Source organism: Ursus arctos, unplaced genomic scaffold (genome assembly GCF_023065955.2).
Source record: "Ursus arctos isolate Adak ecotype North America unplaced genomic scaffold, UrsArc2.0 scaffold_6, whole genome shotgun sequence".
NCBI lineage: Eukaryota > Metazoa > Chordata > Mammalia > Carnivora > Ursidae > Ursus > Ursus arctos.
Window position 1 is genome coordinate 31,613,351 of NW_026623078.1, and position 14,095 is coordinate 31,627,445.

General features: G+C 35.4%; 1 protein-coding gene across 3 annotated transcripts in view; it reads left to right on the forward strand.

Moving 5' to 3' along the window:
• HNF4G (hepatocyte nuclear factor 4 gamma) overlaps nucleotides 1-14,095 on the forward strand; it is a 121,659-nt gene that overhangs the window by 34,014 nt on the left and 73,550 nt on the right. For 2 of the 3 annotated variants that reach the window (XM_057307922.1, XM_044382740.3), the window contains one exon: nucleotides 13,026-13,080. The exons of the other annotated variant lie outside the window; for it this stretch is intronic. The gene's annotated coding sequence lies outside the window, so the exon portion shown is untranslated. The remainder of the gene's footprint in view (nucleotides 1-13,025; nucleotides 13,081-14,095) is intronic. 3 annotated transcript variants of the gene reach the window in all.

Consider the following 14,095-nt stretch of genomic DNA (forward strand, 5'->3'; position numbering starts at 1 on the left):
ATGCATATCACTATAAACGTTAGCATTTTGTAGGGAATAAGATTGTCAACCATATATAAAAATTGAGATATAGGTCTTGAGTCCTTCCCTATTGCTCCCACACCCATGCATTTTGTGCAAATAACATAGTCCTGAAATGCATTTTCCTATCTCTTCAAAACCGAAACAAGTAACTCATCTTTCAAGTTAAATATATCAACCTTCAAAACAATAAAACACTAAGTTTTTAGGAGATTGACTTCCTAAGAATTGGATAACAGATTACAACATTATTTGAGAATACGAAATGTGGTTTTTGAGAACATAACATTTATGTTATGTTATGATCTCATGAGCTGTGGGATCAAGCCCCATGTCAAGCTCTGCGCTATGCGGGGAATCTGCTTGAGGATTCTCTCCCTCTGCCCCCTCCCCTCTTGAATAAATAAATAAATCTTTAAAAAAATACTAGTAGTTGGAATGTTTGCATATTTTCTGTGTGCAAACTGATTTAACCTTATCTTGAAAAAACTAAACCAAAACAAAAGCAAAAAAAAAAAGTGTCTTGATTGAATATGGTTATAGCTCTGTGGAGTTAGGTATTCTAAGTCAGAACTGGTTACAATGAGTTGTATGGACTTTTCTATCTAGTGAACATTATTGACTAAGTGGTTATGGGAACCATAAAATCTACTCCTTATCCAGGACTTCTTTGTCTAAAAGTACACAAAACTTTACAAACCTGTCCACAGCCTCATGTATCTAAAAGGCTCATTTTCTACACTTTGGAGATCTTATTTTCTGTGTAAGATCTTAGTTGAATTATTCAAAATTCAACATAAACACTATGAGGAAATAGAAATGTATAGAGTTAATGTTGAATATATTGAGCACCTACTAAGAATGAGATTACAAATGTTTGAGGGTGGTATGATCTGTAACACAACTCAAGAAGGGACTTATGAGGTTACTACAAGAATTTGCTGATTTGTATACTTGAGGTTTAGGGAGGGAGGGGCAAAAGCAGAAGGAGAAAATCTTAAGTTGGCTGTAGAGCCTGACTTGGGGCTTGATCCCACAACCATGAGATCATGACTTAAGCTGAAATCAAGAGTTGGATACTTAACCGACTGAGCCACCCAGATGACCCAAGATTTTTTAAAAATCTTTTTTCTCTTTCATTGAAAGCACAGTCCTGTGAAAAATGTAACTCTTTCTGTGTTTTATTGCATTACTTAGTTTTCATTTCAAGTTTATTTGCTATTCTATCTTATTTGGGCCACTTTTAGGCCTAATTCCTTTTTTAAACAAAATGAAGCATACCACGCTGGGCATGGAGCCTGCTTAACATTCTCTCTTTCCCTCTCCTTCTGTCTCCCCCCTACCCACCACTTGCTCCTCACGTGTGCTCTCACTCTTAAAAAAAAAAAAAAAAAAAAAAAAGTATAAAGAATTGACTTCAGTATTTCCTTAGAAAGTGTAAGACATATAGTTCTTACCAGGATGGTAACTGAAATCTCTTCCTGGTATTGTGAAGGTAAAATTAACACTCTATAAAAAGCCATATGAAATAAAGAATATATTTTAAGCAGTTAATTTTTAAAAATATTTATTAAGTCTGATATATCCAGAACAGATCCATTGACTAATTAGTTTAGTCATTTGCCAGGGATATGAAGTATTCAGAGCAGATTCCAAGGCTCCGTATTAATAACAATGGACTATTCTGCAGGCTAGGTGTAAAGAGAATACACGTGCATCAGTTCTCATGATTAAGAACCGTATCTCTTACATGTCTGTTCATCTGCGGGAAAGAAGATGAGGATGTGTGTTAACTCCCACCACTCTTCCCCTTTTTCAGCAGAATAAGGTAGCAGTGATTTATCAGGCAGCTTTATATGGTCTCCTTTCTTGGCCTTAAGATAGAAGGGAAGTTGATGCCCACTAGGGGCCATATATTTTATGCCTATCCCTCACTATACTCCTGAAGTAAATCTTTCTTGAAGTGAATAAACTGAAGTTGTCCAGAATGAGACAACAAGTAGCAGAGCCAGAATTGAAACCTGGGTTTACATGACTCGGAAGCCATTCCCTTCAAGTTTACTATGAATTATTTGAGGAAAGAGGTGAATTCTTAGAAAGGTTGAAACTTCCATAGAGCATCACATACAACACTGAATCTAATGGGTGGACCTTCTGTGTGCGCTAGAGAACACCTTGAGAAGGTCTGCGGAACATCTGGGGTGAAGGAGTGGTGGCGGTAGGGTTGGTGGCTGCTCAGGTCTTGCTCAGCAAAGGGGTATTTACTCTTAGGAGCATTACTATAGGGCACAGTAGGCTCCTTTCTGGAGATGAGGAGGCAGGATCTAAGATCTGATGGAGTAAGGGCTTGATTTGCTGGTAGGAGTGGTTAGAAAGAGCATCTGTAGGTGAAATTAGATTGGTCGTCAAAGTGAACTGAGTTGTGAGCTCAAGAGATGGCCCTGGGGCGCCTGGGTGGCACAGCAGTTAAGCGTCTGCCTTCGGCTCAGGGCGTGATCCCGGCGTTCCGGGATCGAGCGCCACATCAGGCTCCTCTGCTATGAGCCTGCTTCTTCCTCTCCCACTCCCCCTGCTTGTGTTCCCTCTCTCACTGGCTGTCTCTATCTCTGTCGAATAAATAAATAAAATCTTAAAAAAAAAAGAGAGAGAGAGATGGCCCTGAGCTCATGGGCCCTAAGCAGCTTCATGGGGGAGCCTGGCATCACCACTAGGCTTGATTCAAGATGGGATGATTAATTAACTGATAGGAGTGACCATGGGAAGGAAGCATTCATTATTAGACAGTTAAAATTTTTAAGAAAATAAAAACTTGCCATTAGGGCTGCAGAAATTAGGTTCTCCTTCCTGAGGAATTATCAGAATGAGTTTGTGACAGATGTAGTATATAGGATGAAGACCTGCTATATCTTTAAAAAAAAACTAACAAATCTATATATACTTTGCAAGTATTTTTACATACTTAAAAATGCACATGTGTTTAGGCACATACATATAGGAGTGAAATGATGGAGGAATTGTGTCTTCTTTCTTCATTTCCTAAATGCCTGATACATGTGGTACATATATTTAATCGAATTTATACCTTCATTGGAAGAAGCAATAACCTCCACTTACAGGTTGGCATTCAAGGGGCAGAGTTCATGTTGCTTCAGCATTGTAACTCGGTCAAAGTTAAGAACAGTTTTAATCTCATGTATCCTTTTTAAATCAAAAGTGAAAGCTAAAGAGAATATAATGATAATCACTCTTGCACTCATTTTCCTAATGACTTTCTGTTTTTTTAACTACTATTTAACAGATATGATATTAATGAAAAAATGTTGATTATCTTAAAATGTGTTTTTTTAAGGGACAGTAATGGTTTCTATCTTAAGTGGTTAAAATTTATAAAACAAGCTATTGTAATTATATTCAAAATACAACAATATAAAATATTAGGCATTTTAAAATTTTTCTCATTTTTTATTCACTTATAATGACTGCATCTGTTTAACACTCATTCAACAAATGTCTGTTTATCTATCATCTATCTATCTATCTATCTATCATCTATCTATCTATCTATCATCATCTCTATCATCTTCCTCACTCTTCTAAGCAGGGTGGGATTATATAAAGAGACAAAATTCCTATTCCCGGATAGGAAGGAGCTTCATAGTAGCTGGGCAAATGACATATAAAATTGAATAGAATGTGGGCTAAATAATAATAGCAAGTATGTCTTGTAACAATATACGGCCATATCCCTAGTCAGTGGGATATTCAGAAAGTGTCATGTGTTCTTAGGAAGGAGAGATCACTGTGGCCTGTCAAGAATATGAAACCTAACATATGTGCAGAATTTTAAAGTTGTGCCTGAGTTGTTCTCATTATGTAGAAAAAATATTCTGATTTCTCTGTGCTAAATGAATAAATGATATAAAATATGATCAGGAAACTAATAGGAACATGAAAAAATATAGTTGTCTTGTTGGGTGATAGGATTCTGGGTAGTAAAATATTTATTCTAATCTTCCCTTCAAAATATTGCTTGTGTAGTGGTGTTTATAAATGAACTGTGTACTTTGGCTTCGTGTAAGCAAAGAGAAGTAAACTCTGCTATGTCCTTGTGTAAAATCAAGTAAGTAATTCATACATATGTTCATTCAGGAAATGTTTGTTCATTTATGCATTTAATCACATACATGTTTATTCATGCCTCCTGTCTTAGTTCAAGCTGCTCTAACAAGTTACCAGAGACTGGGTGGCTTAAACAACAAACAGTTATTTCTTACAGTTGTAGAGGCTGGAAGTCCAGGATCATGGTGGCAGCATGGTTGGGCTCTGCTGAAAGCCCTCTTCTGGGTTGCAGGCAGCCGACTTCTTGCTGTATCCTCACATGGCAGAAAAAGAAAGAGCTAGCTCTCTGCTGTCTTCTTATAAGGACACTAATCCCATTCATAAGGACCCCACCTTCGTGACCTAGTTACATTCCAAAGGCCTCACCTCTAAATACCAACAAATTGGGATTAAGTTTCCAGCACACACATTTTGGGGAAACAGATATTCAGTCCATAACACCTCCTATCCATTGGAGTGATACAGACAGTAATGCTGTGATATCAGCATGGATAGGCACTTATCTTCAGAATGCTGAAGCAGTCTGGAAAAGCTCCTCATTTCTGGAATGTTAACTCATATGTGTATGTGTATGTATGTATGTATGTATACAGTCATATATGTATGTGAAACTCTATAAGCATTTATTGAACACCTATTAGCTTCATGCAAGATATGGGGACCTTTCTGTTTGATAATGTCTGATACTCATTCTCACATTCCAGATAGGAAATGCCCAAAGCAAAAGTTTACTTAGTCCAAGGCTAAATAAACATGTAAGATCTGCAAGATCTTCTTTTGGTTGTTATCAATAATGGTTCCCTGGAGGCACCTGGGTGGCTCAGTCGTTTAAATGTCCAAATCGTGATCCCAGTTCAGGTCTTAATCTTGGGGTCCTGAGTTCAAGCCTGCATTGGGCTTGACCCTGGAGCCCACTTAAAATAATAATAATAATTAATAATAATAATAATAGTTCCCTAAAGAGTGGTTTTTCAGATAACATCAATCATGTCTTAAAGGGATGGACATACCAGTGAAAAAGCATACACTATGGAATAGGGGGAATTATGTAGTAAGTCATTTTTTCTTAGTCATATTTTATACTTTTTAGAGTAATTATGGTTTTCAGTGAGAATTTGCCTGGTTGTGAGTCCCCTTGGATAGTAATTAACTCATGCAGTGTTATGATACCGTACACAGAAAGCTTAATCCATTGCATCTGAGGAAAAATCTCTTTAAATGCACTGTGAACACAAAGAATTCCTGAAAAACAACTGGTATCTAAATGGTTTGAAAGAGTTACTATAGTTCCCACTATAGTTCCCTACAGGCCTAGTTAATGAAGGCTGTACCTATCCCTGGATTGAAAAGATGGACATGGTTTTCAGATACAGTCAATTTATGTGGACAGACTGTGGTGACAGAAAATACTTATTTCCCTTAATCCAGTTTACCATTTAATCTATAAATGCAAACCATGTTAAGGGATGCTTGAAAAAAATAAACTTGAAAGTCAACATTAACCTCCCAAGGACCAGCTGAAGGTGCTCAAAAGACAAAAGCAAAATTTCATTATACAGACTTCAAGTGCGTTTTTTAAAAAACACCTAGCCTTTCCAACTAAAATGATGAATGCTGTTCTGATTCTAATTGACAAGTATTATATAAAAAAGAGCTCTTGCCTTCGTTCTTATCAAAACTGTGGGGATTTCCAATGATAGGACAATATTATGTGGGTGGAAACTTCTCAGAAGAATAGAGAACTTATCAGTATTTACTTAAGTTCTATTACATTCAGAGCCATAAAAGCAACTACACTCATAAATTTATAGCCAGTCAAGGATATTGCCTCTTCCCCAAAGAGGCTAGATATTAAAGGAGTACAGTGAATGAGCTCAAATCATGAAGTGGTTTCAATATTGGAGCAGTTTTCCTCCTTCATATTTCAACTTGTAGCCAATATGTTATGAAGAATCGCTGGCTAGCTAACTTTGGGAGTTTGGAAGCAAAAAACAATCTTAACCTTTTTTTTTTCTTACAAACTTTATTTTTCTTCTGTGCTTGGTACTTAATAATAGTATTAAACCATTAATGAGCTCTAACTGTAGATGAATGATCACCCCACTTGCTTTTTATAATTTCAAATTTGCAGGTAAAGAGACAGACGTTCATAGAGGTTAAAAATCTTGCCCCAACTCATAGCAGAAATAAGATTTAAGCCCAGATCTTTCTGATTCTGAAGCTGATTCTAAATTGGCTTCCTATTTCTGCTGTAATAAATTACCACAAACTGACTTGAAATAACACATATTATTATATATGGTATTATTTTATAACACAAGAAATCCCAAAGGAGTCTTCTTGGACTGAATTTAAGAAGTCAGGAGGACTGCATTGCTCTGGAGACTGGTGGAGAATACATTTCCTTGCCTTTTCTAGCTTCTAGAGTTTTTCTCCACTCCTTGGCTCATGGCCCCTTCTTCCATCTTCCATCTTCAAAGCTAACAATCCCATCATCTAACCTCAGTTTTCTATCACCACATCTCCTTTTCTGACCCTCTGACTCCGTGTTCCATCTTCTAAGGACCCTCTGGTTGCATTGGGCCCACCTGGCTTATTTAGGATATTCACCCTATTTTAAGATCCTCAACTTAATCACATCTTCAAAGTCACTTTTGCCATGTAAAGTAACATATTCAGAGCTTCCAAGGATTAGGACATTTTTGGAAGGCCATTATTTTGCCTACCACAGAAGCTAAGGAAGATATAGGTAAACATAGTACAGTTGTGTGTGTGTATTTTTAAAGATTTTATTTACCTATTTGACAGAGAGAGAGAGAGTGACCACAAACAGGGGGACTGGCAGGCAGATGGAGAGGGAGAAGTAGGCTCCCCACAGAGCAGGGAGCCTGATGCAGATCCCAGGGTCCTGGGATCATGACCTGAGCTGAAGGCAGACACAGCTGACTGAGCCACCCAGGTGCCCAGTTGTGTGTATTTTAAGATTAATATTTTGATATTATAATTTAGTAGACCAAGTATAATAATAATCACTAAAATGACTATAGTAGTATAAGGTAAGAGAAATAGTTTGGGATCCAGATAAACCCTTGCTCTATCATTTTCTAACCTTAGATAAATCTCTTAGTGCTATTTCTTTAGAGTTGATATGGTAGTAAAATTATATCAAATATCAAATTTTATTCCTTAGAACAAGTAAAAACATATTTAAACACTTAACTGGTAGGTGTTTAACAAATGCTTGTTTCCTCTACCTCATTTTTAGAAAATAACGAAGAGAAAGTGGTCTAAATAGTACATACTGCATGCAGATGTCACAAGTACTGAGTGATAATGATGAAACTTGCAAAAACTGTTTATATCTGTGTAGGCCTTATTTTTATTTAACAAATAATATTGTGCTACTTAATATTCTTCCCTTTTTTCCTTTCATATTCAATGCCTGCATTTTTTTTCTTACAGTGTGAAATTTGGGTATTTGAATTAATTCATTCTCCTGATGATGCCTTTTTTTCATTCCATTTTAGGTACTTATTTTTTTAAGATGAAAATTTTTTATTATTTGTTGCTGTTCTAAGTGTACAGCTAGTGGCTTCATGGGACATGAATTCTGAGTCAGTCTTTTAAAAATCTTTTTTTTTTAAATTAATCACAATCTCATGTTACAGGGTAGTTATAATAAAAAGTACTCTCTCTGCCTTGTCATTCCTTCATTCTTACCGAATTCTCAGGGCAACTCCTAACTGTTGGTTTTCAGTTCTTTTCTGCTGGAGTGCTACTCAGTAATTCTTCATCACGTGCCTGTAAACTTGAAAGCAGTATCCTTGACTCCTGCTCTGAAAATGGAGGATGTGTTCCCCTTAACTTACCCCATCTTTCCTAACCCTTCTTTCAACATCTGACATTTCTATTTTTCATTTTGTTCTTTTATTACTTTTATAACTTTTATAACTTTTTTTCTATTATTATTAATGTAGTTAAAAATTCATTTCTTTTTTTCAACAGGTCTATTCTCTTAATTTTTTAAGACATGTTATTAGTACTTCTCATTTCCTCAACTTTTCCTTCCCCCCTGTGGTCAGCTATGAACTTGTTTATATTTGTATTTTTTCTGTATCCACCACCAAGTCTTCCCTTTTTTTTCTTTTCTATAAATTGACTCTAAAGGTTGGAAACATGTGAACAACGTTGACAGTCCACACGTACTGTCTAATGCTGAGGAGCATAGTGTGCTGTTCTACTTGGATATGGGTTCGCCCCCAAAAACCTAGGATATGGTGGGAAAAAACTTTACTGTATTCAAATGGATTCTCTTTCTTTTTGTGTATTAAACTTAATTGCTTGAAATCATTCTAGATTGACATTTGCTTTATATTTTCTGGACTTTAACTTTTTCAGACAGGTTTGTTTTTAACCCTGAAATTTTAAATTATGTTTCTTTTTGTTTCCTCCTCTACATTTGTTGTTGTCTTATCCTCATTTTTTTTTCCTTCAAAGTCTAATGTTTTCTCAGATTTTCTTCCCCCAAAAAATCCCTTGTGGAGCTCTTCATGTTTTTGAAAATCACATGATACACAGAGTTGGAAAATTTCAAAAGGATATTAGTGTGGGTCTTTTTTCATTCTTTGACTTGAGATCCCCAAGGTCCTGTTAATTTTGAAACTTATATTCTGCTTTAATTTGAGGATATTTTCTAGCTTTTTTTTAATGATTACTTCTTTCCCATTTCTTTGTTTTCATTTTCTCATTTTCATTTCTATTAGTTGGACCTCCCAGATTAATTGTCTTTGTCTCGACTTTTATTTCATATTTTTATTCTCTTTCTACATTTGTTCTTTACATAAGAAATATCTTTATTGGTCTTAGGCTTCTGCTGCATTTTTTGTTTTGGTTATTATATGTTTAATCTCTAAGATCTCTTTTCTGTTCTATAATTTCTATTATTCATTATTTCTATTATTCATTTTAATATTTTTCAAATTATAAAATACACCATACATGCATAAAAGGAAATAAAATATTGTCTTCAAGATTGTCTTGGCTGTTCTTATTCTTTTGAATACTACATAAATGTTTAGAATGGGCTTATTAATATTCACTAAAAATCATGCATGAGTTTTCATTGAAATGCTATAACTTTGTTGGTGAATTTGCAAAGACCTTGATTTATAGAGTCCTCTGTTGATACCATCTTAAACTTTGGGGGGTTTACTGCACAAAAGTATTATATATACATTTTACAAGTACATTATGCTTTTATAGAAAACCATATTCTTAAGGAAAAAACCCACACCTGTGTTTTCTTTACTCTAAGGTGAAGGAAAACCCGTATTAGTCAGCTATTGCTACACTAATGCTGCATAACAACAACAACAAGCCATAAAATGCTCAGTGGCTAATTGTTACTTTATTTTTATACTCTCAAGGTGTAATAGAGCTAATCTAGGCTAGGCTTCTTTGGATTTGAGCTACACTGCAGTCCTCTGATTACATTTCAGGTCTGAAGTGCAGTTGAAGGAGCAGTAGATAGAATGGTATATTCTTTTTGTGGCAGATCACAGGTACACAAGAGAGCAAGCCAAGCCATGCAAAGTTTCTGTTACATCATGTAAACACTAGCGTTTGATTAGTCAAAGCAGTTTCATGGCCAAGCTCAACATTAGTGGGATGGGGAAGTATATTCCACTCACAGTGCAGGCACTGTAAAATTACCTAGCACAGCATGTGGATGTATAATCCTAATGTAAGAAACTGAATAATTGGGACAATAATTCAATTTATATCAGAAGGAAGGTATATGAATGTAAATATTCTTGATGTTTATGATTTTTTTTATTTTACCATTATTAGAAACTTCCTCAAGCTCTTTTTTTTTTAAGAATTTCACTTATAAGGTTAAAAATGTTACTCATTTACTTGTTAATGATATATATTACTTTACTTTACTATAACGATGGTGAAAATCAGAGGACAAAGGGCTTCAGTCTCTCATGAATATAAGGCCTGTGTTCAAACTCTCCAGTGAATATTCCTCAATATACACCAGTCATTTCACTAATTCTTCATTTGCCTTAATCCTGCTGTCCCTCAATTTCTAATCTTCAGATCTCTCCTAGTTATCTACTAGCTTTTCTTCTTTCTCACCCCTCCATCCACTTGGTGGATGGGTCCTGTCAGTTCCAACTCAATGTACCTTTCAAATCCATGGACTCAATTTTTATTCCATTAGAAGTTTTCATCTTCAACCAAGAGTTTTACCTCACAGACATTTGGAGTCAGAGACATCTTAGAAAAGAGAAATCTGAAAATGTCCCAAGTTTAGAGGCCTCAACTGCTAGTCTCCTGGTTCCCCATTCACTGCAGCTTGGTCTCAATATTTTTCTCTCCTGAGGAACATTCAGTTTCCATCTTCTCTCCATCCACCACTCAAACTATATGGAATGCTGACTTTCAAACTCTTTCCTCTTCTAGATAATTCTCTCAGTATTCTAGCTATCATCCACTGTCTTGTACACCCAGTAAGTCACTCACTGTCCAGAGCCGGTTCAGATGTCGCTTTTGCTCTCAGGCTTTGCCTGACTCGCAGTCAGTGTTCTTCTCCTGGGGTTTTTACCACGTTCTACCCAAATACACATTAAAGAATTTCCCTTTTAGATTCTTTACTTTTGATTATAAATGTATAAAAAATTCTTATAAAAACCAGGTGACATATAAAGAAGAAAATAAAGTCTATAGTAATCATGGTTCTCTGCTTAAGAGAATACATTTAATATTTTGGTACTGTTTTGTTTTAAAGGTCAGTTGACTTCATTTAACAACATGGCAAGGGTGTTTTTTCAATTACATCCCATTGTAAAATTTAATATAGCTGTTTCTCTCTCACCCTAGATTGTTCACTCCTCCAAGGAGCATCTATTCTCACGTAATGCCTTACTTCCACTGAACAGTGCAATGTCTGGCAAATAGGAGGCATTTAATTAATAGTTTTGTGAATGTTAAATGAAATGGGAATATGTTTCTAGGTCCAAATACCTCAATGAATCAAAAAAAAGTTTAACTACAGTCAATGATAAAATCTAAACCTTGTAGTATTTTACTAATGTCAGGACATCTTGCTAGGTTAAATACCATTTTTTGGAATGCTGGCACTGTGGCAAGGCCATAGTTATGTTTTAATTGTTTGTTAATCTTATTTTTCTCTGTTTTGACCTTTGGAAATTATTTGCCATAAGGAATTCAGTCACATAAGGCTTTAAATATTGATCAAATAATGCTGCAGGTTTAATACTGGTAAAAGATACAAAGGGTTAAATCATTCTAGTCTTTTTTTTTTTTTTTTTCTTTTAAAGACATGTAACTCTTTTGTCTGATCTCCTTATGGTCCTTGTCACAACTGTATGGCTTTTAATCACTCATACATTCAGTGAGCTACTGCACTGCTGGAACCTTAATAATGTTCTAGTTTGGATGATCTTCCTGATAAGGTCCTGACAATCTCTCAGTATAATGGGAGACAATCAAAATAAAAAATGTTCTAAGAGTTCAGGTAGTAGAGCATGCTATTATTTTTCACATGGTGCAAGGATATTAAAATACTTCCATGCTTTTGATTGAGTTTGTGATGAAATTCAAGAAAAATTGAAAATCTGAATTATGCCACCACCAGTAGGGACTGTATATCATGAGCAGAAAGCAGGCATATATAACCAACTGTTGTATCATAATCTCAAGAGTGTCAGATTGTCCTTCTTTTGTATGAGTTTCTGTAGTATGTCTAAGCAATTAATTCATTATATAGCTCTTTTATATTGGCAGTTTCCACATGAAATTTTAGAAAAATATCAAATGGTAACTTCAGTGCACATTGTTTGAATAAATAATAATAATGACTTATATATTGATAGAGCATTTCAGATTTTCCAAGGTGCTTTCCATTAAATTATCTCATTTAACTCACTAGCCCTCTTTTAAATAAGCAGTGAAATTATAATTCTCCACTTGCCCCCTCTGTTCCGCCTCCTTCCCTCTTACTGTTTCCCTATTTCTCTTTCTTTCTCTTAAGGGAGAAAATCTGGTTTATGGAAAGAGCACAGAATATGAATTCCGGTATTTAATTCCATCCTTGCTCCCGTTGAATTGTTTTGGTATTGGGCAGATCACTTGCATTTTTTTAGAACCTTGGTTTCCTAATTGGCAAAATAAGAATAATGCAGAGCTATACTCCTCAAAGTTGTGAGGATTAAGGTGAAATATAGGAAACATAAAAAAACAAAACAAAACAAAACAAAAAAAGAGAAGCAAATGTAATGTCCTTGTTAGGTTCTTTTAAGGGGAGCTTGGGATAATGGAAAGAGAACATTTTGGCTTCACCTGCTTCTTAATTAGAGCACTTGATCAAGTTTTCTAACCTTCTTGAGCTTCATCTTTCATATGTGTAAAATGGGCCTCCTAATTCCTATCTTGTGGAGTTGTTAAGAGAAGAAATAAGGAAACGTATATACTGTTCATAACACAGGTTTTGAAATATAGTAGTGTATAAACTCTGTTAAAAAATAATTTGTCTTCCTTCCTCCTTCTTTCTTACCTCATTTCTTCCTACCTTATTCTTCTTCCTCCACTTCAACTTGTATGGCAGACAACGTGAAGTACATGACTGCAAAATCTTGAGATTGAATAATTACATTTTTTAGCATCGAGACTTTTCTCTTTTTTTCAAACAAAACTGTAAGCTGCAGTTGAGGAAGGAGAAGGGGACCCAAGTCCCCATGCCCCTCTTTTGAGTGAAGACCCTTCTTTTCATGCTTTAGAACCTCCCTTGAATCCTGAAAACTTTTTGCAGTAGAATTTGAAAACCACTGATATAGCCCAACCCCTTCATTTTTCAGATGAGGAAACTGAACTTGAGAGAAGTTGAGTGACTGACCTAAACTTGCAAAGCTGGTAAGTGGTGAGCTAAGGCTGGAACTCCTTGTGTTTTTACCTTACCTTACTGTTCCCCTTACTAAGTGAAAGTACAGAGTGCAAATACATATAATTAAGATTCCTCTCTTGAAGGAGTCTCTATTTGTGGAGATGGTATTTAGGTTAAAAAGTTGAAGAAATGTTAAGTAGCATGATAGAACTATGAAATGGATGGAATAGGTAAATACTTCAAGAAGAGAGGAACATGGATGATCATTGTCTTTTGGGATGGACTCTGCAAACTCCATGAGGGCAGGGACTTGTTTGCTCATTGTCATTTTACTCCCAGTGCAGACAGAAATGCCTGACTTCCAACAAGACATTATTACTTGCTCTTTTGAATGAAATGAATGAATGGTGTAATGAAGTATATAATTCAATCAAACTTGGAAAAAGTTCAGGGATTTAGATAATTTAGATCAGGGTGTTTAAACTGTGGGTTGCTCTTCATTATTGGGTGATGAAATAAGTTTAGTGGATCATGATTTACATGTAAAAAGTTACAGAGTGTCATTATGTCATGAAAATTGTTTGGATTTATACGTGATACTGATATACAGTACATATGTTTAGTTGTGTGTATACTTGGTCACAATTTATGTCTCACTTTAGGTCATGATTAAAAATGTTTGAAAAATAGAGGGAATATTGAAGTTGGAGGCAGACATATAAATGTTTTGTGGTAGAATAGTAACTTCAACAGTTTTGCTAAGTCAGGGGTGAAAAGAATAGTGAAATCAAGATGAAGTTTATCCAGAGGAAGAGGAATCTATATGGTCTTTAGCTATTGAAGAATCATTGGGGATCCTTTTTGCCTTTCACTGTCTCTACACTCTACACTAAAAAGATTCAACCAAACTATACTTTAGAAAGATTAATTCATCAGGAAGGGTAAAATTTGATTAGAACTGGGGAGACCAGATAGAGGACTATGCAAAAGAGATAATCACAGAATGAGGAGTTGTGGCCTTGAAGGGTGACAACTAGTAGAGAA